The 25,871-nt window shown below is 39.4% G+C and overlaps 1 protein-coding gene and 1 pseudogene across 1 annotated transcript in view; one reads left to right on the plus strand and one right to left on the minus strand.

Moving 5' to 3' along the window:
* Positions 1-25,871, plus strand: part of CACNA1S (calcium voltage-gated channel subunit alpha1 S) — a 761,524-nt gene that overhangs the window by 193,441 nt on the left and 542,212 nt on the right. The window lies entirely within an intron of this gene.
* LOC146061928 (5S ribosomal RNA) lies at positions 2,220-2,339 on the minus strand (annotated as a pseudogene).

Genomic DNA, 25,871 nt, shown 5'->3' on the forward strand with positions numbered 1-25,871 from the left:
GTTCTCCTGGAGGATCGTTTGATGTGGCCTTTGATGCCGGTCCCTGGTGTCAAGTAGAGGTGTAACTCTGATGCAATAGAGTCAACTAGGAGTCCAAATAGACAACAAACTGGGGTGTAGTGCTCAATGTAATATAGCAACAAAAAATGCCAACAAAATTCTAGCATGTATTAAAAGGGGCAAGGAAACTAGGGACTCAAAAGTAATTATGCCTCTGTACAAATCATTGGTTAAACCATATCTCGAATACGGAGTACAATTCTGGGCCCCACACTATAAAAAGGATATCATAGAATTAGAAAAAAAATCAAACAGCAACAAAGATTATTAGGGGAATGGAGAATTTAAGCTTTGAGGAAAGATTAAGTAATTTGGGACTATTTACACTAGAGAAGAGACGTTTAAGGGGGGACATGCTCAACATGTATAAATATATTAGAGGCCAATATAAGGAACTGTCAAACACCCTTTTTTCTGCTAGAAAGGAATCTAGGATGCAAGGTCACGAGTTTAGATTAGAAGAATAAAGATTTTGTTTATCTAGAAGAAAAAATTTCTTTACAGTCAGAGCAGTCAAACTTTGAAACTCTCTTCCTGGAGAAGTGGTGTCACAAATACGTTTAAAATAAGGTTGGATAATCCTTTATTGGATAAAAACATCCATGGGTACGAATAAGTAACAAAATTTGTCTTTAAAATATCAGAACATACTATACAAAAAGGGATAAACTATTATAAACAGGTTGAACTAGATGGATGCAAGTCTTTATTCAGCCTCACCTACTATGTAACTATGTAACTGCCACTGTGCTCCTGCTCCTAAGGGGACACCTCCCCTCCACTGCAATTTAGAATCAGTTAATTGTAAGCCATTGATATCGCTTCCTTGGCTGACTCCCCCTCCTAGAAGGATCATAGATGTCACACCTTCTTTATTTTAAACATGATATCCATTATATATATATATATATATATATATATATATATATATATATATATTTGATTAATAAATAAAAAATTTTTTATTTAGATGACTACAAAGTATACATATAAATATGGACAATTTTAAAAATACAAGGATAAAAAATTGGTAACAGATACAAATGGATATACACAAAAAGAAGGGGGGAGTATAAAAATATATAATTGTGGAAATCTTCCTAAAATCAATAAATAAGCATATAAATAGAAAGGAGATTAGCTTAACTCAGAATGGATGGAGATGAGTGGTTGCCCAACGCGTTTCGTCGATGTGACTTCATCAAGGGGTAAAGAGCAACTGAGGCCAGACCGGTATTTATACCTGTATGTCTGTCTCAGAGCTCCATGACATCACTTCCTGTGGCTAATTGGCACTAGAGAGCTAAATGACTCCCATGCAGTTAAGTTATATTCTAATGCACTGCTAAAGTTGGTGGTCATATATACAAAGACAATCGCTATGTTTATACATTCACAAGTGGTTATATCGAGTCCAGAATGTGTCTAATTGATGGTTCGTGGCACTTCCGCCACGTTTCCGGCATCCGTGCGGCTGTACTGCGCATGTCCGATTGGATGTAGTACTGACTGTGACCTTCTCCTGTACTGCGCATGCGCCGGGCGTTGATCGTCCCGGCGGGGCTTCAGGCAGAACCTTGTTGGATAGTGTCTGCGTCTCTGAGTGCTGCCGGCCATTTTTCAAAGGTTTCTGTGACCATGTTTTAGATACGGTATTCATAATGGCGGCCATCTTATTGGATACATATTGCCATATTTCATAGTATATGAAAGAAAAAGACATAGTAAATAGATAATTCGATGTTGCAGTTTTGCGCACATTAAGACTTGTAAATACAATGGGGGATAATTAGAGGTTTAAACATTATATATAAATAGCAAAAAATAGTTGTAGCAGGTATATAGGATAAAGTGCTAAGTGCTTGCACTGTGAAAAAAACGGAGGAAGTTATCCGTTTTCAGCCTAAGGTGCTGTATGTGCTCAGGGTGTTAGAAGAGGATAGTATTAATTAGAGAGTGTGAGGGTTATATAAAGTATCTATGAGAATAATTATGAGTACATATACAATACATATATAATAATTGGGAATAATTATGAATACATATATAAAGTGCATATATAAAGGCTGAATGTTAATAATTACTAAAGGTGCTATAAAAATTGTGGTATAGTTTTTTATTAAGTGAGTTTTATCATAAAAGGTCGTTTGTCATTTTTGTTACTACAGCACCGGGTTTTCCCAAGAGGTCTCCCTTCTTGGTACTAGCCCGGCCCAACACTGCTTAGCTTCCAAGATCGGATGAGATTGGCCATCACAAAGTGTGGTTTGACTGTAGATAAATACGATGACACTTTCGAGATGTTTTAATACCTTTATTATTTCATTTATTTTGCACCCGGAACTATAGAAAGGTGTGTGATAAAGGTGCCAATAGAAGAATAGAAGTGATATGTTTTGACCTTATAAGAATGGTGCTATTTCATAGCTGTCATTAAAACCCTGGGGATGCATAGTGTTCAACTCGAAGATCCAGTACATTGTGATGTGATGAACTTGCCGGCCTATCTTAAGGATACAACCTCAGTTTTAAATCTTTTTAGAAATTTCACATGGAAGGATTCTTTTAATTGGGACACAATAGATGTTCAGTCGCTGTATACATGCATAGAACACGAAATAGGAATTGAAGCATGCAAAGAATTCCTGGAGGAGGACGACACAATCACCCCTCAGCATAAAACTTTTATGTGTGACATTATGAAGTTCATTTTAAGTCACAATTATTTCAAGTTTTTAGACCAGTTTTATCTTCAGAAATGTGGTACAGCGATGGGCACTATTTTTGCACCCAGCTTTGCAAATCTTTTTATGGGGGTTTGGGAGAAACGTTTTATATACACAGACCATGCTTTTAAAGATAACGTCAGATTTTATAAAAGATACATCGACGACATTTTAATCGTGTGGGAAGGTGATGAAGATCTGTTTTCAGAATTTTTAAAGTACATCGGAAACAACCAGATGAATCTCAAATTTACTTCTAGCATCAACAAAACCCAGATCGAGTTCTTAGACCTGATACTGGTAGGGGAGGGTACTGAAGTACACACGAAGAATTTCATCAAACAAGTGGACACCAACAGTTATCTTCACTACAGAAGCAATCACTTATGGAAATGGAAGGAGAACATCCCGTTCTCTCAGTTCAACCGTATAAAAAGAAATTGCAATAAGGAAGAAGAGTGTGCCACCCAACTTGAACTTTACAAAAAAAGATTTGAAGAAAAAGAATATCCCACCCAAGTTTTACAGAATGCACTAACGAAAGTCAATACCCTCAAAAGGGATGACCTACTAGAATACAACACAAGAAAAGAGAAAAAGGAAACCGTGACCTTCATCACGACATATAACCAACATGAAAATAAAATTAAACAGAGCCTAAAAAGACATTGGAACGTACTCCTTATGGATCCCACTCTGAAGGAAATCCCACCACCCAACCCTCAGGTAATATTCAAGAAATCCAAGAATTTGAAAGACATTTTAGCGCCAAGCCCTTTAACATCAAAAAACCCACAAACGAATACTGGAATCAAATGCATAGGCTCCTACAAGTGTGGAAGATGCAATATATGTAGGTTCGTTCATCCAAACAGGAAGAAGTTCACCAACTTCAATGACACCAAGGACTACACCATCAAAGACTTCATGAACTGTAACACAACATCAGTGATTTACCTCCTAGAGTGCCCCTGCCACTTAAAATATGTAGGGAAAACCAAGAGACCCCTAAAACTGAGGATCCAAGAACACAGCCGGAACATCAAGAACAAGATAGACAGCCACGCCATCTATAAGCACTTTTGAGAGTCACCATAACGCCAACCCAGATGGACGGACTTTCAAGGCCATTGAATGGGTCAAAATGGGACCAAGAGGTGGTGACCTGGCGACCAAATTATCTCAGAGAGAAATGTACTGGATCTTCGAGTGGAACACTATGCATCCCCAGGGTTTTAATGACAGCTATGAAATAGCACCATTCTTATAAGGTCAAAACATATCACTACTATTCTTCTATTGGCACCTTTACCACACATCTCGAAAGTGTCATCGTATTTATCTACAGTCAAACCACACTTTGTGACGCCCAATCTTGGAAGCTAAGTAGTGTTGGGCCGGGCTAGTACCGAGAAGGGAGACCTCTTGGGAAAACCCGGTGCTGTAGTAACAAAAATGATGAACGACCTTTCAAGATAAAACTCACTTAATAAAAAACTATACCACAATTTGTATAGCACCTTTAGTAATTATTAACATTCAGCCTTTATATATGCACTTTATATATGTATTCATAATTATTCTCATAGATACTTTATATAAACCTCACACTCTCTAATTAATACTATCCTCTTCTAACACCCTGAGCACATACAGCACCTTAGGCTGAACACGGATAACATCCTCCATTTTTTTCACAGTGCAAGCATTTAGCACTTTATCCTATATACCTGCTACAACTATTTTTTGCTATTTATATATAATGTTTAAACCTCTAATTATCCCCCATTGTATTTACAAGTCTTAATGTGCGCAAAACCGCAACATCGAATTATCTATTTACTATGTCTTTTTCTTTCATATACTATGAAATATAGCAAGATGACTCCAATAAGATGGCCGCCGTTATGAATACCGTATCTAAAACATGGTCACAGAAACCTTTGAAAAATGGCAGCCGGCACTCAGACGCAGACACTATCCAACAAGGTTCTGCCTGAAGCCCCGCCGGGACGATCAATGCCCGGCGCATGCGCAGTACAGGAGAAGGTCACAGTCAGTACTACATCCAATCAGACATGCGCAGTACAGCCGAACGGATGCCGGAAACGTGGCGGAAGTGCCGCGAACCATCAATTAGACACATTCTGGACTCGATATAACCACTTGTGAATGTATAAACATAGCGATTGTCTTTGTATATATGGCCACCAACTTTAGCAGTGCATTAGAATATAACTTAACTGCATGGGAGTCATTTAGCTCTCTAGTGCCAATTAGCCACAGGAAGTGATGTCATGGAGCTCTGAGACAGACATACAGGTATAAATACCGGTCTGGCCTCAGTTGCTCTTTACCCCTTGATGAAGTCACATCGACGAAACGCGTTGGGCAACCACTCATCTCCATCCATTCTGAGTTAAGCTAATCTCCTTTCTATTTATATGCTTATTTATTGATTTTAGGAAGATTTCCACAATTATATATTTTTATACTCCCCCCTTCTTTTTGTGTATATCCATTTGTATCTGTTACCATTTTTTATCCTTGTATTTTTAAAATTGACCATATTTATATGTATACTTTGTAGTCATCTAAATAAATATATTTTTATTTATTAATCAACTATACCAGCCCAGTAATTAGTCGCCGATATCTTTATACATCTAACCATATTTTCTAAGTGATATACATCATCTCATCTTTAAAGAACTCTCAGAAAAATCTCATACTCATCTTTAAAGAACTGGCCGACACCCTCTATATAATAAGGGAAGATTGCTGTGGCCACCCAAATCTTACACTAGCACAGGTGGCGCCACTCATTCAAAGTACATATATATATATGGAAAGGGAGAAAGGATTGGGGTGAGCTAAGTATACCACTCTGTGGCTTTACATACATTAAATCAAATAAAATGAATAAAAACAAGTCAACATTTATTGGAAGGTTAAATCCAGCATTCAGTTTTCATTTCACAGGTTTTTTTGATTAGTGCCACATATAGTTCAGATCCGCTGACCAACGCGTTTCGTCCCTTGGACTTCATCAGGGGCGATGAACCAGTCGAAGCAAATATGTGGAGATATCTCCTTTGTATAATGTGGCCGAAGTTCTCTAGAACGTTTGTTGGAGCTACCAATTTAGAAGAGAAGAACTCTCTCAGGTTTCGTTCTTATATAGAAAAAATGTTCTCTAGGAGACACTGGCTCCTGGAGATCCTGTGTATGTGTGTGTGTGTGTAAATATATATATATATATATATATATATATATATATATATATATATATATATATATATATGTATGTATGTATGTATGTATGTATGTATGTATGTATGTGTGTGTATATATATAATCCAATAAAATAGATGGCACTCGGAGGCTTGTAATGAGGTGAAGAAAAAAAGGTGCTTTTAATCCAGCATAAGCGACGTTTTGGGGACTATGTCCCCTTCATCAGGATACGTATATATATATATATATATATATATATATATATATATATATATATATATATATATATATATATGTGTATATGGGAATTAAGTGTTGGCATAGGCGCTGATAATGTCCTTTGAACCAGTCAGTAGTCCACCTGATAGTCCTTCAGGGGTTAAATCACACACAGACCACTGATATGGCCACAGCACTCTTCTCAATAAAGTCCCGGACCCATGGAGTAGAAATCTGTGCAGAGAAACAAGTAAAGAAGGGGTGCTTTGTAGTGCATTAAAAGAGTAACACTTTAATAGAGTAAAAACATCTCCAAGGTACAGATGAAATGTAAGCGTACCATAAATAAAAGCACTGTGGGCTGGTTACCACAAGGCAGGTATATACATACACCACGGCAAAGCTGCTAACATACGGGATATCCGTCCTGTAGCCAGTCTGGAAGAGTACACACGCTGGATTGCGGGGCAACACTCGCAGACGCCGGAGCGGGGAGGACAGCCGGGAGTCAGTCACAGGGAGTGCGTCAGCAGGCCACGCTAACGCGTTTCGTCAGATGACTTCGTCAGAGGGCGTGGCTACTGCTGACGCTCAATACCTTTTATCACAGTCACAACTGTCAATCAAATTAAGGGCTTGGATTTTCTACCCAATCGGCACGTAACCACTGGTGTACGTCATACGCTGTTCCCCGCCTACATGCTCTAGCGGTGTTTATACATGGAAACAGCTAGTAACTGTTTCACTTAAAGCGGATGTTTCATATTAAGACTGCAGAGTGGATACATACATACATACATACACACTATGCAATCCTAATCCCTGGATATACCATATGTTAATCAGTATTTCTATACCGCTATTTTTTAAAAAGCATGATTATAAGGAGGGGAAGGCGCTTACAATTTCATAAATGTACAATACATAAAAAATAACAGATAAAAAGTCATTTATAAAAATCTTTTGAAAAGTACATGAATACATAAAAACATATCTTATTCTAGAAGCAAAATAATTCATAACAAATATACATCCATGATTGATGCAGGATGCTTTTCAGAACAGAGCCAATGGGTTTTAACTTCAAACTTAGTTTATGAACGGCGTAATTTCATATCCTTCGTTCAGTCTCAAGGGAGCAAGGGTACCAAGACGAAGGATCCAGTAGGTCTCACGCTTTATTAGGGCCTTGTCCCAATCACCACCTCTTTTGTTTTTGCGGACAAGTTCAATGCCTTTAAAAGAGAGGCTGCTAGGGTCACAATTGTTTTTATCCCTGAAATGCCTTGGCACACTATGATTTGTTACTCAGTGTTTGATATTACGGAGGTGTTCAAGTATCCTCACTTTAAGGCACCGTTTCGTCTTCCCGACGTATCTTAGTACGAAGCCACATTTAAGCATATAAACCGTATAAACAGAATTACAGTTAATAAAGTCCTGTATCCTATAGTCGGAACCTTCAATGTCCGCCCCCTTGTTTACCAAAGGGCATACTTTACAACTATTACATGGATAGCAACCTTTTATTGATAAAAAAGTGGCAGTTGTTGGTTTCTTATCCAAAACCTGTAGTTGACTTTTAGAAACCATGGATTTTATTGTAGGGGCTCTTTTATAAATGATGCGTGGAGCATCTGCAAGATGACTACCCAAAATCGGGTCTAGTTTGAGCACATTCCAATGGTTTCTAAAAGTATTTCTGATCTCTTTTTCTCTGTTATTATATTGGGTGACAAAGAGAACTTCATTCTTCTGACCTTGATTTGAGGGTGTTGTTACCGCCACTGTTTTATCTTTAGTGACAAGCAGCTCATCTCTGACAAGTGCTCTAGCTCTGGTTAAAGAGCCCTTGATGATACCAGAGGGATAACCCCTCTCTTTGAACCTCTCAAGGTATATCTCTGACTGTTCCTCAAATTTTACTGGATCCGAACAATTCCTCCTTAATCTCAAGAATTGAGAGAAGGGGATGTTGTCTTTCCAGGGGCCATAATGGCAACTGCTGTAGTCAAGATAACTATTTGAGTCTACAGCTTTAAAGTGGGTCGATGTTTCAATTTTCTGTACATTTCGAAAATTCTCCACACTAAGGACCACATCCAAGAATTCAATTCTCTCATCCTGATAGTTGGATGTGAACTTCAAATTATATACATTGATGTTGCTAAAGTCCATAAACTGGTTAAAAGATCTTTGATCACCATTCCACAATATGATTATATCATCAATGAAGCGTTTCATTAAGATTATGTTGTCAAAGTTACTACCCCTCAATACATTGGATTCCCAGTTGCCCATATAAATATTGGCTAAACTGGGGGCACAAATTGTGCCCATCGCGGTGCCACACACCTGTATAAACCACTCCCCCAAAAATTCAAAGTAGTTATGCGTCAACACAAAGTCGACACAGTCACAAATAAATTCAACTCTCTGGGGAGTCATGATGCAATCCTGCTGTAAGCGCACTCCAATAGATTCAATACCCTTTTGGTGTGGTATCGATGTATAAAGGGCTTGAACATCGATGGTGGCCAGGCTGTATCCCTCACGCCACTCCAGTTCATTAATAATCTGCAGCAAGTGGGTGGAATCATGAATATACGTACTCAGAGTGGGTACATATTTCTTTATGAATGAGTCGATATTTTCCGACACCCGGGATGTAATTGACCCTATTCCGGCCACAATTGGCCTACCCGGGGGCTCAGTTTGGTGCTTATGCCCTTTTGGCAGATGGTAGAATGTGGCCAGACTGGGGGTGGTGTTATGGAGATATCTATACTCATCCATAGAAATAAGTTTATTATTTATGCCCTCTGTAGAAGAATTTCCAATTCAACCAAAAATGCTGCAGTGGGGTCATTTTTTAGTTTTGTATATGAATTTACATCATTTAGAAGTCTATAGGCCTCCCCAATATAATATTCACAATTCATAATCACGACTCCTCCCCCTTTGTCCGCACTTTTTATGACAATAGAGGAGTCTAACATGAGATCTTTTAGCGCATCTGATTCTTTTTTGCTCAGATTGGATTTAGTACCCCACTTTTTCCTATATCCAATTTCTCAAGATCTTTTCTGACAAGATCTGCAAACAAATCAATGTATGGACCTTTTGACTCAATAGGGTAGTATGTAGATTTTAACTTGAGCCATGAGGAGATTTTATCTCTCTCCAAATCCTCTGTATTCCTGGTGGTTTCAGATTTCCTTAAGAAGTGTCTCTTTAAGGTAAATTTTCTTGTAAAGAGATTCAAATCTATTTGGAGGTCCACTTTGTTTGGTCCTTTAGAAGGGGCAAAAGAAAGACCTCTTTTAAGAACAGCAATTTCATTGTCCTTTAGAATCTTATTTGATAAATTAAAAATACCTTTGGTGTCTATTTGAGTAACATGTCCTATTGTACTGAGTGTATCTTGGGTTCCCTTCTGGGAAGTCCCATTTCCTCTCCTTCCCCTAGCCTTCTTTTTAATCTCAGTGGTGTTCTTTGGGGGGTGCTGGGTTGCTGAGGGCCGTAATCTGTCCGGCCTGCTCCTAAAAAACGATGATTCCCAGTGGGGGCATTCTGGTACTGTAAAGGTTCAAATCTATTATTGTTTACCCACCCATGTCGTTCGTTCTGGGTAAAGACAGGTTTATCCCAATATTTTTTGGGGTCTCTATGATATGAGCCCTTTCTATTTCTATAAGGGACTTTTTGCCATTGATAGGCCTGTTGTTCTTTAGGCTGTGATTTATTATAATTGGGTGTTTGTTGCCCTCTATTACCCTGTCTGGCGGGATTAATTACATATACTTTTGATACTACCCGCTGTTGTTGACGGGACACATGCCAAGATCTAACCTGATTGGTCTCATAATCATTTTTGTCACGTATACATTTCTTATGTTTAGTGTCCATGATCTTATTTTCAATTAGTGACACCTTTTTGTCTATTTCCCCTTTTATGCGATCAAGGGACTCCTTATCACTGCTTTGTTCTAAAGTAGAGGAAAGTGTAGTAATTTTAGCTTCTAGTTCTTTAAAAGTTTTTTTTCTTTTCAAACACCAGTAATTTAATCAGTTGCAATGAGCAATCATCTATAATTCTAAACCATTCTTTCATAAAGTGCTCATTGTCAGAGCCTGTGGTCGGCATCTTATTAATCCTTAACCCTCGAGGGATTCTACCACATGTAATATAATTGTCTAAACCCTTTATGTCCCACCATGTTTTTGCCTCCTTTATGAGCAATTTCTAAAGCTCTACAAAACCATCTGTGTTAATTGGAGGGGTGGCTACATCAGGGGGAACAGTACTCTGTTCACAGAAAATTCGCAGACACTCTTCTAAGCGCTTTGAATTTAGATTACCGTTTCTAAACATATTTAAACAGATATTGATATCAGACACAAAGACAAATTCGCTGCAGCTATACCAACTTGGATCCAAGACAGTCACAAATGGGAAGAAAGTGTTGGCATAGGCGCTGATAATGTCCTTCATTGATGATATAATCATAGTGTGGAATGGTGATCAAAGATCTTTTAACCAGTTTATGGACTTTATCAACATCAATGTATATAATTTGAAGTTCACATGCAACTATCAGGATGAGAGAATTGAATTCTTGGATGTGGTCCTTAGTGTGGAGAATTTTCGAAATGTACAGAAAATTGAAACATCGACCCACTTTAAAGCTGTAGACTCAAATAGTTATCTTGACTACAGCAGTTGCCATTATGGCCCCTGGAAAGACAACATCCCCTTCTCTCAATTCTTGAGATTAAGGAGGAATTGTTCGGATCCAGTAAAATTTGAGGAACAGTCAGAGATATACATTGAGAGGTTCAAAGAGAGGGGTTATCCCTCTGGTATCATCAATGGCTCTTTAACCAGAGCTAGAGCACTTGTCAGAGATGAGCTGCTTGTCACGAAAGATAAAACAGTGGCGGTGACAACACCCTCAAATCAAGGTCAGAAGAATGAAGTTCTCTTTGTCACCCAATATAATAACAGAGAAAAAGAGATAAGAAAGATTTTTAGAAACCATTGGAATGTGCTCAAACTAGACCCAATTTTGGGTAGTCATCTTGCAGATGCTCCACGCATCGTTTATAAAAGAGCCCCTACAATAAAATCCATGGTTTCTAAAAGTCAACTACAGGTTTTAGATAAGAAACCAACAACTGCCACTTTTTTATCAATAAAAGGTTGCTATCCATGTAATAGTTGTAAAGTGTGCCCTTTGGTAAACAAGGGGGCGGACATTGAAGGTTCCGACTATAAGATACAGGACTTTATTAACTGTAATTCTGTTTATACAGTTTATATGCTTAAATGTGGCTGCGTACTAAGATACGTCGGGAAGACAAAACGGTGCCTTAAAGTGAGGATACTTGAACACCTCCGTAATATCAAACACTGAGTAACAAATCATAGTGTGCCAAGGCATTTCGGGGATAAAAACAATTGTGACCCTAGCAGCCTCTCTTTTAAAGGCATTGAACTTGTCCGCAAAAACAAAAGAGGTGGTGATTGGGACAAGGCCCTAATAAAGCGTGAGACCTACTGGATCCTTCGTCTTGGTACCCTTGCTCCCTGGGGACTGAACGAAGGATATGAAATTACGCCGTTCATAAACTAAGTTTGAGGTTAAAACCCATTGGCTCTGTTCTGAAAAGCATCCTGCATCAATCATGGATGTATATTTGTTATGAATTATTTTGCTTCTAGAATAAGATATATTTTTATGTATTCATGTACTTTTCAAAAGATTTTTATAAATGACTTTTTATCTGTTATTTTTTATGTATTGTACATTTATGAAATTGTAAGCGGCTTCCCCGCCTTATAATCATGCTTTTTAAAAAATAGCGGTATAGAAATACTGATTAACATATGGTATATCCAGGGATTGGGATTGCATAGTGTCTATGTATGTATGTATGTATGTATGTATGTATCCACTCTGCAGTCTTAATATGAAACATCCGCTTTAAGTGAAACAGTTACTAGCTGTTTCCATGTATAAACACCGCTAGAGCATGTAGGCGGGGAACAGCGTATGACGTACACCAGTGGTTACGTGCCGATTGGGTAGAAAAACCAAGCCCTTAATTTGATTGACAGTTGTGACTGTGATAAAAGGTATTGAGCGTCAGAAGTGGCCACGCCCTCTGACGAAGTCATCTGACGAACCGCGTTAGGGCATGGCCTGCTGACGCGCTCCCTGTGACTGACTCCCGGCTGTCCTCCCCGCTCTGGCGTCTGCGAGTGTTGCCCTGCAATCCAGCGTGTGTACTCTTCCAGACCGGCTACAGGACGGATATCCCGGATGTTAGCAGCTTTGCCATGGTGTATGTATATACCTGCCTTGTGGTAACCAGCCCACAGTGCTTTTATTTATGGTACGTTTACATTTCATCTGTACCTTGGAGATGATTTACTCTATTAAAGTGTTACTCTTTTAATGCACTACGAAGCGCCCCTTCTTTACTTGTTTCTCTGCACAGATATATATATATATGTGTGTGTGTGTGTGTGTGTGTGTGTGTATATATATGTATATATATATATATATATGTGTGTGTGTGTGTGTGTGTGTGTATGTGTGTGTATATATATGTATATCAGCACTTAATCCTTGAAAAGGAAAGAAAAACCAGCACTCACGTTTTAGGTGAAAAATAAGTAGATTGTATTTCAAAAGGTCATGGTGTTAAGCCAGCCTGTCAGCAGTCCCGACAGCTGTTTCGACCGGCAGCATGCCAGTCTTCATCAGGGGTACTCACAGGACATCCCCGCAGGGTTTAAATACAGGTAGACATTCAAAATATGTCGCCAAACCCGCCCCTTCAGCAGCGGAGCTGTCAGTCAGCACCTCCGGTGTGGTGCGCGCGGCTCCGGCTGGGAGAGCTGGGGGTGTGTGTAGGAGCGTCATGGGGAATCCCTGACGTAGCGTCTGGGGATGTCTAGGGGTGATCTAGCGGCGATTAACTCTGGGCATGCACCAGAGAGTGAGCGTAGTGAGGGGGGGAAGTGTCAAGTGTCAGCAATGGGTTAAGTAACTGACGGGTATTGCGGTGGTGTGTGACTGGCAGCTTCACTGTTAGTTAGCATGATGGTACATTGCAAATACCTAATGGCAGCAATTGTGAAGCCCGCAATCAATACAAGGCACCCACACAGCAGATCCCGGAGGTTATGGAAATAAGGACATGAAGCAGCACCCTGGGTTGCGGAGGAGATGCTGATATATATTATACAGGCTAACTAGCCATAGAATAGCATGAATAGGGTATACTGCGATACCGTATGTGGGATACAACACTCTAGTGCGACGGCACAGTGTGAGTATCCTCCAGGATATACTAGGATTCGCCCATAGCAACATTACCGAAAAGGCAAAGTGCGGTTGTCATCCAGAGTACATAGAGGAAGCACCACCCAAAAGAGACCAAAATATATGTAATATTACGTACATGGAATAATTGCAATAGGAAAGGTACACTTCAGGTACCGTGCGTGGAGTAGGGCACATTGATGTTGTTAACACTGTGCATACTCAAATAATGTCTTATCATATACATGTTGCCCACGGCGGTGCTGGGGGGTTGTGGTGCACTCAGGTACCGTACGTGATGTAGTGCACTTTGGGGACAGCAAGGTGTCAACACTAGTGGGTATGGGGAGTGTACATAGTTACTGGAGCAGCTGTATTAAAAGGAATTCAAATGAAGCATCCCATTTTAAAGTCCTCGTTTAGTCCCTCGGGTGCCAGGCAGTTGAGTCTGAAGATCCCTTTAGTTCCCTTTGCAGAAGTAGTTTGTCTCTGTCACCACCTCTGTGCAGGGGTGGTATATGATCGATAGGTGAACATTTCAGTTCACTCACTTTGTGTTGTAATTCTTTAAAATGCCTGGCAACAGGCAAAGATTTCAGGTCCAGGTCACCTACGTCAGTTGTAAGACTTTTCTTGATTGATGATCTATGTTGGCTGATTCTCTCCTTTATCATCCTAGACGTCTTGCCAACGTAGACCAAATTGCAAGGGCAGACCAGAGCATATACTATATACTTGCTGTTGCAGTCGATTTTGTGCCTGATTTGTAAATTTTCCCATCTTTGGGGTTGGTGAAGCGGTCTCCGGTTTTCAGAAATGGGCAATTAGAGCACCTTGTGCACTTGTAGATGCCATTCCTCTTTGATAGACAATTTGTATTAGGGGTTTTGGTGCGTGCGAAATCTGTTACGACCAACATGTCCTTCAGGTTAGGACCCCTCCTATAGGCAAAACGTGGTGGTGTTTTGAGCACCGGTGCCAGTGTAGGGTCACTGGCTATCAGATGCCAGTGTTCCAGAATTTTGTTTTTAATATGCTTTGAAGCCACAGTATATGTGCTGCAGAAGTTCAGGTGAGCTGAAACGCCATTTGTCTGTCCTTTTGTTTGGAGCAGGTCATCTCTTTTGAGATGTAACGCTTTCTGATAAGCCTCATTGATGTCATCTTGATGATAGCCACGGTCTATGAAGCGTTGTCCCATTTCAGAAAGGGCCTCTGGTAGGCTGTAGATATCGGAGTTTATCCTTCAGACTCTCACCATCTGTGAATAAGGGAGGCCCCTTTTCAGTGCTGTGGGATGGAAGCTCTCTTGATGTAGTAGCGTGTTCTTATCTGTTGATTTCGAATAGATTTGTGTGGACAGTTTTTGATCTTTCAGGCTTATTGTTACATCTAAGAAGTTGATCTGATTGTCACTCAGGTTCAGGGTGAATTTAATCGTACCCTCAATTGAATTTAGATGGTTGAAGAACTGTAGCAGTTTGGCCTCACCTCCACTCCACAATAAGAACAAGTCGTCGATGTATCGGACGTAAAATGTGATAAATTTGTAATATTCAACATTTTTGTAGATATGTTGCTCCTCGTACGCTGCCATATACAGGTAGGCGTATGCCGGGGCCATATTCGACCCCATGGCTGTACCCTGTTTCTGCAGGTAGAACCTGTTTTGGAATAAGAAGTAGTTCTTGTTCAGAATTACATCCATTAGGAGTGTGAGGTATTCAGTCGGAAGAATTTTTTTTGTATATTAAGATAAATAGGGTTTAGACCTCTAACCAATAGAATAAGGGAGGAAGTGATGCCACTTCTATATCCCTATATATAGAGTTCAGGCTTGGGAGGCATTCATTCTGCTAGCCTCTCTGAAGCAACCAGAAGTCTCATTGAAGGTAAGAACCAGGAGTAGCAACTCCTATATGGATAGGGAAAACAAAATGCATTTATCCTATGGTTAACTATGTAAATTAACAAACTTAACTTACTGAGTACATATCTTTTTGTGTTATTTTAGATTTATTTGCTTTTATATTGGATGAAGGATTGTCATCCGTGTTTTAGGTTAGGTACCAAAAATAGTAGTATATAGCTTGATTATGTGATAAAGAGGTTGTTAATTATACCAATTTTACAAATTATCCCATTATTAGGTACGTTTTTAGCTCCGACACAGAGGAGGCTAACAGGAATACTTAGTCCTGTTAAACTATAGGCATGTTCATAATGAGCTCTCACTATATTGCACTTATGTCACTTTTATAGAAATAAAAGTAATAATAGAATTATCTTTCCACAGGACACCATTTTAGGCATACTAATATCCAATCAACTGTTAATGTTGTATATCCCTAATATAGGTATGTAATTTCACTAATTAGACACTATTAATATTAAAATTATCTCACTAAAATTATTTCACTAATTCACATTATAAAAACTCTAAATTCCTAAAGGTTCAAGGGTCCTTATATTTAAAAAAAAAAATCCTCTTTGGAAAGCATCTCTATAAGGAAGGATTCATTCTTCTGATCTCATAAATTCAAGATCACAAGGTACAAAGACACAAATCTTTTTAAGGTTAATTTAATACTTTATTCCACAGATAAATAATAAAATTACCACAATAGAAATAAAAATAAAAATAGAATCACCATTCTATATTTCTTCTTTCCCACTTTTATGCGAATTATCACTAGTTCACCATCTCGTCTTCACCGTCTTGTTCTATCTCTTTTTCTTGTCCTCTCTGGGAGTTCCCCTATTTTAAATATCTCTGATATGATAATAAAAGAAAGTCTTTTATGTATTGTGTATTGAAACAATGTTTTATATACTTGTAGACCATTATATTCCCCTGATGAAGTCTCTATGAGACGAAACGCGTTGGTACTCTACAAGCGTTTTTTACCTTGACAATCCTATGAAGATTAATAAACAATTATTGGAAATACATCTTCTGTTTACTTCACTGGATTTTGGATCTTGCAAGAGTGCATTGTGGACTTTATTTTAGGCGCCATACCATTATTGGGTAAAAAAAATATATGTATATATATGTGTATATATATATATATATATATATATATATATATATATATATATATATATATATAAGGAAACTGTGTGACCACTAGGGCACAAATATGGCAGCACTCCGTTTTAAAGATGAGAAACACTTCTAGTTTATTAAGGCTTCAGACCATCAGCATAGCAGGTAGAAACAGCATTTGAGTATAGTGGGACACTTTGTATTCACCCATCCATAATGCGACTGTATGCAGCTGTATGGCAGTTGTGGCAGTCAACGAATCCGTTTCGGCAACCTGTGCCTTCCTCCGGACTGACTCGATATATATATATATATATATATATATAGATATGTATGGTGCACTAAGCGCTAACAACCTATTTAGTAATACAGACGATGTGAAGTGACAGTGAACAATAAATAATGAACAATAACCAATAAATACACTCCGAGAAAATACAAGGGGCTGCAAAAAGTCTCAGGTGGTCACGTTTTTCCGACGTGACCGGTTTAGTAGTAGTAGACAGCTGCGCCTTCAGTGTAAAATATTAAAGTGAAATCCTTAAATAAAGTGGTGATATGCGTACCAGAGATACGGGGAAAGATCACGTGTATCAATGCCTTTCTTGCATCCGTCTCCTAATTTGTCCTCCTCGTCCACAGGTATGGAACTCGGATGAGGTGTATAGACCCAAAAGGAGGGAATAATTTTTAGTTTGAAGCAAAAATAATTTTTTATATAGTGACTGATAATAAGTGGTGGTGTGCTGCCACCGTGTGGACAAAACTTGTATCACACCCAGTGTAAAGTGCTTGAATGAGAAAATGACTCACATTTGACAGGGGTCCAGTATCAACAGGGACCCCTGTAGTTCCTCAAGGTTTTAAGGGTACCTTAAATGGAGAGACCCTCCCACCAAGGGGGGTTAGAAAAAATGGATAGTGTAATAAAGTTTTAAAAAGGGGGTTTTTAATGAACAAAAAACATAGGTAATAGACTCGTACAATTTTAACAATATAAGAAAGCTTATCTGGAGTGTGCTGCATGCACAATGGAGAGTGGAGTTAGTGTCCAGAGGTGACCAACGCGTTTCGTCCCTTTTATTCTGTTTGGGACTTCATCAAGGGTCATATAGCTATATGACCCTTGATGAAGTCCCAAACAGAATAAAAGGGACGAAACGCGTTGGTCACCTCTGGACACTAACTCCACTCTCCATTGTGCATGCAGCACACTCCAGATAAGCTTTCTTATATTGTTAAAATTGTACGAGTCTATTACCTATGTTTTTTGTTCATTAAAAACCCCCTTTTTAAAACTTTATTACACTATCCATTTTTTCTAACCCCCCTTGGTGGGAGGGTCTCTCCATTTAAGGTACCCTTAAAACCTTGAGGAACTACAGGGGTCCCTGTTGATACTGGACCCCTGTCAAATGTGAGTCATTTTCTCATTCAAGCACTTTACACTGGGTGTGATACAAGTTTTGTCCACACGGTGGCAGCACACCACCACTTATTATCAGTCACTATATAAAAAATTATTTTTGCTTCAAACTAAAAATTATTCCCTCCTTTTGGGTCTATACACCTCATCCGAGTTCCATACCTGTGGACGAGGAGGACAAATTAGGAGACGGATGCAAGAAAGGCATTGATACACGTGATCTTTCCCCGTATCTCTGGTACGCATATCACCACTTTATTTAAGGATTTCACTTTAATATTTTACACTGAAGGCGCAGCTGTCTACTACTGACTCTCTCTCTATATATATATATATATATATATATGTATATATATGTATGTGTGTGTATATATATTTATGTATGTATGTATGTGTATATGTTCAAAAACAAGAAGAGGTGCGCCTCATAGTGTAAAACCGTATTTATTTTAAAACACAGACTAGTGCAGGTACACAGATCAATAAAGACTCGTACCAGGCGGATAACCGCTGTGGGCTGGTTACCACAAGGTTTGACATAAAACTCCCAGGCAATAACTCCTACCACCTTCCAAGGCGCCGCTGGATCTCGAACAGACTGCCGGCTAGCCACCAAGACAAGCAGCGTATCAGCGTGTAGGCGAACGTGGATGGAGCAGGAGAAGCCAGGTGCAAGGAAAGCTGTCGTCACTAGCCCTGCCCTAATGCATTTCGTATCCAAACTTCGTCAGAGGGCGTGCACGAAGTTTGAATACGAAATGCATTAGGGCAGGGCTAGTGTGATAAATTCATATATATGTGCATGTAGTGATTTATAGGCATACAATGCCATACTAGTTATTATTAATATAAGATATATTGTGCTATAAACATATGCTATCCCCACAGGGGACATTGTCTGAGAAATGAACAATTCCCAGCAGTCTCTGCAACTGTTGAAGAGGTCAGGAGTTGGTTACATGACCAGGGTCAGGGGAGACAGTTGAGAGTGAGGAACAGTTGTGCTGTGCAGTCTGTGAGGGGAAGATGGAGAATCCCTGAGGAGATTTGTAAAAGGCAGAGCTACACAGCAGACAGGGTGGATAGCGGTGCTGACAGGTGGTCTCTGAGGTGGAGAATCAGCAGTGACGCAGCATCCGGAGGGCAGTCCCGGCCAGAGTCAAAGGAGAATACTAATCCGCAGTCATAAGAGAGGTGTGGTGAGTCCCGCCCTGACACCCATATATAGCAAAGGAGGGGAATGGCTAACTATCTAATAGTATCAAGCTGCAGGAATTGATATTCAGGGAGCCAGCACAGTTTCCTATACGTGATATACCTAGTGCTATACTGCTGGAACATCACACAGCCTTAGCTGAGGAACAGTACATTAGTATACAGGACAGTATTTATACAGCACCGCAAAGACTTTAGGCAGAGAGTTAAACTATGATCCAGCTAAAGTGAGGATTACCTCACAAAACATCCAGACTAATTTACATTGAGGATCCTGCATTTGAGTAAACAGATCATATACCTAAAGGGTTTCACCGCTAGCTAGTAGCTACACATACCGGTCAGCTAGTGCCCGACAACAGTAACTGTCACCGTAGCAACCTACTCCAGCAACGTCCAGTACTAAGGGAGCAGAGTCGCTTCAGAAAATTGTCTACTTTTACTGCAGTATATGGTAAGACTGATACGCAGGCAAGTGTTGAAAGAAAGATTTATTAAAGACAGAGTGACATATAACACAGCCAGGAGAGCTCTGAATATTGGAAACATTATTGTATGTTTTGTGGGCATTCTACTAAGGAACTGAGCTGTCCGTGCAGCGAACATAGAGTAATGCAGTTCAGTCATCTACATTACTGATATAAGGAAATATTCAGCAGTGACAGCATTCACATAGAAGGAGTTACTTGAATGGATACATTATTGCTATTTGCAGACATTGCCTGATAATCTCCGAGTTTACACTATTGGATTACAAATACGCTGTGGCAAAATATTCTCAGCGTGAGACTCTAACATCTGCAGGATAAAAATACATACTCCTCTTAATAAGCGCTTAAAGGAAAAGTACAGTAACTGCAGTTACACAAAAGACACAACAAGACTAGGGTAATGTTTAATAATTATTGCGCAATAATACATGCCGGTACCCGATAGAAAAGAGATCTCTAATATTTACTGTAATGGCTATATGAATATTGGATATTGCATTTAGTATATGTAAATGGTAAGTGAAATTGCATTAAACTTGTTTGCATTGTAGCAAGAAGGTAGGGTTAGTCATATATTTATGTGTAGAGTAAAGAAGCACAGGAGTGGAGGATTACAGTGAAGGATCAATATCCGCTGTTCCAGTGTAATAAAAATTGTAATTTCTTGTTGTTATTTATATTGTAACTATTGAACGGACGATATTGAAACACATTATACTTGTTTCTGTAAATAATAAACTTGTTTGCTATTGATAAAGAATTGTCTTCATGTGAAGTACTGAACACCTGTCCTAAGAACAGAGAAACCGATTCACCGAAGTGGATACTTACCCATGATAGATTTCACACTAGTGACGACAGCTTTCCTTGCACCCGGCTTCTCCTGCTCCATCCACGTTCGCCTACACGCTGATACGCTGCTTGTCTTGGTGGCTAGCCGGCAGTCTGTTCGAGATCCAGCGGCGCCTTGGAAGGTGGTAGGAGTTATTGCCTGGGAGTTTTATGTCAAACCTTGTGGTAACCAGCCCACAGCGGTTATCCGCCTGGTACGAATCTTTATTGATCTGTGTACCTGCACTTGTCTGTGTTTTAAAATAAATACGGTTTTACACTATAAGGCGCACCTCTTCTTGTTTTTGAACAGATTACCCCTTTCACTCCCGGAGTCCGGAGTGCTTCTTGGAGGTTGCTGCAGTCTCACCACGGACTTAGTGTTTTCTACAATCAGTGGACTGTCTGATTGGTTACAGCTGGTGGTTGGCTATACACTAGCGCAGGTTTACCTATACCTTTGTGCTCAAAATGTATGTGTATATATGTATGTATATATATATATATGTATGTATATATATATATATATATATATATATATATATGTGTATATGTATATATATGTGTATGTATATATATATATATATATATATATATATATATATATATATATATGTGTATATGTATATATATATATATGTGTATATGTATATATATGTGTATATATGTATATATATATATATATATATATATATATATATATTCGGATAGAGGATGCGGCACACCATTCACGTAAAAACGATTCCTTTAATGCGACAACAACGTTTCAATGCCTAGTATGGCATTTTCATCAGGCTTAAAACAAACATATAAAGACATCTTACCTATATAGGATCAAGCTGGCGCTTTGCCGCGCGCGGGACCACGCACCCGTCCAGCAGCGCTGGTCACGTGACGTCATCATTCAGAGACCCGTCCCAGACTCAGTGACGATGCGTCACGTGGCCGTATCTAGGCAACCAGGATAACAAACAATATGACATACGTTTAAAAACAGGTAAATACATATGAGAGCAGCAAATTGCTCATACAAAAGAGGTTATAGCAACATGGACAATATTAGCCACTATGGATAATCAATATTAGCGATAATTTAGCAAGACCACATGGCATGCCTGCCGATTGCGATAATCAAGGGAAAAACTCTATTGTGATTGCTAATAGCAATCAGATGCATAATCGATATCAACGTACAATCGTACAGCAATCAGCAGGTTGCCAAGTACAATTGTTAAATACATACATATTATGACTGACATAAATCAAGAAATATGAATCAAAAAATATGGATATGTAAAGCTAGGGAAAAAGGGCAAGAAAAATATGTAACATGTAAGAGGTAGAAGATAGAAAATACATATACACAAGATATGAAAAAGATATGAAAAAGTAGAAGAGATGTTGAGCCAATAGACAAAAAATAACCACAAGAAACATCAAAAAGCACTATACACAGGGTATATATATAGGTGGTTAACTTCAAGAAAAATAATAGTAATGTGAGGAATATTTACAATGAAAGTACACTGATACCAGTGTGATCATTAAGACCCTTAGGAACTGCCGTTTCAAGCCTAAGGATCCAACGGGCCTCACATTTAAGTAATGATAACCCCCTGTTTCCTCCTCTGATAGAGGCAGGAATGTGGTCTATCATACGGTATTTGAGTTGTGCCATAGAGTGACCAGCCTGAGCCCAATGTCGAGCTACCGGCTGCTCACTAGAGCCCTTGAGAATAGCTGACTTGATTGCTGACCTGTGGGCTGCCATGCGTTCCTTAAAGGCGCGCTCCGTTTTACCTATGTATGACAGCCCACAGGGACAGACAATCTGGTAGACCACATACATACTATTACACGTTAGGGTGTGGTTAATGGTCATAGTTTTGCCAGATTGGGGGTGTGGGAATGTAGGTCCCCCAATCAAAAACCGGCATGTGGTGCAAGTGCACCTAATATTACCCCTAGGCATCTGTTTTTTAGGGGGATTAATGACTACATTTGTTTTCACCAATACATCCCTAAGATTAGGAGGTCTTTTGTAACAAGATAGCAGGTCTGTTTTCTGGAGACCCAGATCCGGGTCTGTCTTGACCATAGGCCAAAGGCGTTTGGAGATAGAGTTAACAACTCTACTCCCAGTATTGAATGTAGTGACCCATGGCATACGGGTTACTCCCGAAACATTCGTTTTTTTAGGGGTCAACAGGTCTTCTCTATTAAGGCTCATAACTTTTGATTTGGCTGACTCTAAGACAGACTGGGGGTAACCTCTTTGTTGGAATTTTTCCAGCATTATTTCCATTTGGGCTTCTGCTTGTAGTGGATTAGAGTTATTGCGCTTTGTACGCAATAATTGCGAAAAAGGCAATCCTCTAACCGATGCCCTAGGATGGCAACTGGTATAGTGGAGTGTGTTGTTTCTGTCGGTATCCTTGGTATACAGGCTTGTTACCAATTTACCCGATTCCTTGCGTATTTCCACATCCAAAAACTTCACACAATCATGACTATGGGAATAGGTGAATTTAACTGGACTCCCCGTGGAGTTATGTTGTTCAATATGCTTCACCAGATCCATAGCCGGGCCCCTCCAAAATATAAGCAGATCATCAATGTATCGGGTGTAAAAAAGAATACGCCCCGCCACATGATGATCTGTAAAAAACACGTCCTCCTCCACCTTAAACATAAAAATATTAGCATATGAGGGGGCTACCGGTGAAGCATATTGAACAACATAACTCCACGGGGAGTCCAGTTAAATTCACCTATTCCCATAGTCATGATTGTGTGAAGTTTTTGGACGTGGAAATACGCAAGGAATCGGGTAAATTGGTAACAAGCCTGTATACCAAGGATACCGACAGAAACAACACACTCCACTATACCAGTTGCCATCCTAGGGCATCGGTTAGAGGATTGCCTTTTTCGCAATTATTGCGTACAAAGCGCATTAACTCTAATCCACTACAAGCAGAAGCCCAAATGGAAATAATGCTGGAAAAATTCCAACAAAGAGGTTACCCCCAGTCTGTCTTAGAGTCAGCCAAATCAAAAGTTATGAGCCTTAATAGAGAAGACCTGTTGACCCCTAAAAAAACGAATGTTTCGGGAGTAACCCGTATGCCATGGGTCACTACATTCAATACTGGGAGTAGAGTTGTTAACTCTATCTCCAAACGCCTTTGGCCTATGGTCAAGACAGACCCGGATCTGGGTCTCCAGAAAACAGACCTGCTATCTTGTTACAAAAGACCTCCTAATCTTAGGGATGTATTGGTGAAAACAAATGTAGTCATTAATCCCCCTAAAAAACAGATGCCTAGGGGTAATATTAGGTGCACTTGCACCACATGCCGGTTTTTGATTGGGGGACCTACATTCCCACACCCCCAATCTGGCAAAACTATGACCATTAACCACACCCTAACGTGTAATAGTATGTATGTGGTCTACCAGATTGTCTGTCCCTGTGGGCTGTCATACATAGGTAAAACGGAGCGCGCCTTTAAGGAACGCATGGCAGCCCACAGGTCAGCAATCAAGTCAGCTATTCTCAAGGGCTCTAGTGAGCAGCCGGTAGCTCGACATTGGGCTCAGGCTGGTCACTCTATGGCACAACTCAAATACCGTATGATAGACCACATTCCTGCCTCTATCAGAGGAGGAAACAGGGGGTTATCATTACTTAAATGTGAGGCCCGTTGGATCCTTAGGCTTGAAACGGCAGTTCCTAAGGGTCTTAATGATCACACTGGTATCAGTGTACTTTCATTGTAAATATTCCTCACATTACTATTATTTTTCTTGAAGTTAACCACCTATATATATACCCTGTGTATAGTGCTTTTTGATGTTTCTTGTGGTTATTTTTTGTCTATTGGCTCAACATCTCTTCTACTTTTTCATATCTTTTTCATATCTTGTGTATATGTATTTTCTATCTTCTACCTCTTACATGTTACATATTTTTCTTGCCCTTTTTCCCTAGCTTTACATATCCATATTTTTTGATTCATATTTCTTGATTTATGTCAGTCATAATATGTATGTATTTAACAATTGTACTTGGCAACCTGCTGATTGCTGTACGATTGTACGTTGATATCGATTATGCATCTGATTGCGATTAGCAATCACAATAGAGTTTTTCCCTTGATTATCGCAATCGGCAGGCATGCCATGTGGTCTTGCTAAATTATCGCTAATATCGATTATCCATAGTGGCTAATATTGTCCATGTTGCTATAACCTCTTTTGTATGAGCAATTTGCTGCTCTCATATGTATTTACCTGTTTTTAAACGTATGTCATATTGTTTGTTATCCTGGTTGCCTAGATACGGCCACGTGACGCATCGTCACTGAGTCTGGGACGGGTCTCTGAATGATGACATCACGTGACCAGCGCTGCCGGACGGGTGCGTGGTCCCGCGCGCGGCAAAGCGCCAGCTTGATCCTATATAGGTAAGATGTCTTTATATGTTTGTTTTAAGCCTGATGAAAATGCCATACTAGGCATTGAAACGTTGTTGTCGCATTAAAGGAATCGTTTTTACGTGAATGGTGTGCCGCATCCTCTATCCGAATATACCTACTTCATATGCTGGCACCCATGCAGTATTCCATGTAGGAGGCTGTGCCAGACACCCTGGATCGCTATATATATATATATATATATATATATATATATATATATATATATATATATATATATATATATATATATATATATATATATATGTGTATGTGTGTATATATATATATATATATATATATATATGTCCTTCAACCGGCACTCCCAGCTTATATAAATAAACTTGCGCCCGGTGCCTGTCCTCCACCATGCTGTGGATATATACCTCAGTAATTGCCGGCACTCTGGGACGACTTCATCGACATAACCACGGCTGACACGTTTTAACGCTGTCCCACGTAACTTCCGGGGAGGTATGCGTTCCAGCTCAATCTGGTGGACGCTGTCCTTCCTCGCTTCCGCGTTCCACAGACCCGGAACTAGAAGCGGCACCATCAAGTTATTAACAGAGGCATACGGCGCCCCTTATAAAAGATGAAGTGTAGTGAAAAAATATAAGCATAGAAACTAAACTATTATGTTAAAGAGTGTTAGGGAATCTTTATCAGCCAACATATGATTGAAAGAATATTACCTATTTCTACATCCTATATCATAGGGAATATATGCTGCAGTAGATTAACCCTATCCGGAATTAAGCACTACAGGGGGTGCCTCAACTACGTACAGAGATTCAAAAAATTC

Source organism: Crinia signifera, chromosome 2 (genome assembly GCF_055691185.1).
Source record: "Crinia signifera chromosome 2, ASM5569118v1, whole genome shotgun sequence".
Taxonomy (NCBI): Eukaryota; Metazoa; Chordata; class Amphibia; order Anura; family Myobatrachidae; genus Crinia; species Crinia signifera.